General features: G+C 34.0%; 1 protein-coding gene across 2 annotated transcripts in view; it reads left to right on the top strand.

Annotated features, from left to right (window-relative positions):
- LOC107018417 (trihelix transcription factor ASR3-like) overlaps positions 1–1,133 on the top strand; it is a 10,085-nt gene that overhangs the window by 4,231 nt on the left and 4,721 nt on the right. The gene's annotated exons all lie outside the window — the stretch shown is intronic.

Here is a 1,133-nt window from a genome sequence, read left to right as displayed (position 1 = left end):
CCCCCCCCCCCCCGATCTCGCCCCACATAATTTATTAAATATTTTTTTTCTAGTTAAGTTTGATACTAAAAGTAAAGTTCAAAAAATAAATTCATTTTTTCATTAAATCGTATTTATTCAATAGATAATGACTTAATTTTTTTTCTTCTTTGAAGTCAATTGGAAACACGTAAGAAATTATGATTTCTTATTGAACCATTTTCATCTACTATCTTGAATATTTATGTAGCTTTGAAGAAATTATCTTAATAAATAATGCTCTATCACTCTTATAGCATGAAAAAAATTAAAATTAAGTTTGAACCCACATAAAATTACATATACCTACAACCCGCTCCGTCCCGCAACAATTTTTAAAAAACCCACTTCAACCTGCCCTGCCATACATAGCCCCACCCCGCCATGCATCCGCTCCGCCCCGTTGCCATCCCTATGTATGCCATCCTAAATTAGATATTCTGTTTCTTATAGTATCCAAAAAAATCTGTTCAATACCCCACATAACTGGCATTTATTGTTTTCAATAGTTTACAATGGTCAGCCTTGGCAACGTGTACCGTTGTTCATAATTAGAGTGCTTCATATTCTGGCAACTGAATGCTCATGATCTCACAAGTTCAGGATAAACAAATAAGTCGGTGCCCTTGTAAAGATCAGTTGGTAATCACAATAATCTGATAACAGGAAAAGTTTCCTTGGCTTTAGACTCTAAGTCATCACTATCTCTTCTTTCACATGGAGCATTAATAATTCTTCGCTTTTGATATATTCGTGTCTGTAGGTCCCTTCTTAACCTCTGTCTGTGCACATGGATTCACGTCCCATAGAAACAATTTGAAAAGATAAGTATAATGGAACTCACAATATTGTGACAAACTAGATTTCTTCTTGAACTTATTCTTGTAGTTGCAGACCAAAAGCTTAGGAGTTACGTTCTAGAACAAAATACACACTAGAAAGCTTAAATAAACTCTTGTTCTCTTAGTAAGACTCATCATTTGATCTTTGATTTGCACTTTTATAAATTTATTTTGCTTTGCAATCACTCTATAGTGAGTAATTCCAAATAGCATAATGTTACGTAACCTTTAAATAGTTAGAATTGCGTACAACTTGTACAGATTCCACAGCCC

The sequence above is a fragment of the Solanum pennellii genome, chromosome 4 (assembly GCF_001406875.1).
Source record: "Solanum pennellii chromosome 4, SPENNV200".
NCBI lineage: Eukaryota > Viridiplantae > Streptophyta > Magnoliopsida > Solanales > Solanaceae > Solanum > Solanum pennellii.
Note: the sequence above shows the minus strand (reverse complement) of the source record. Positions and strands in the feature narration are given on the sequence as shown.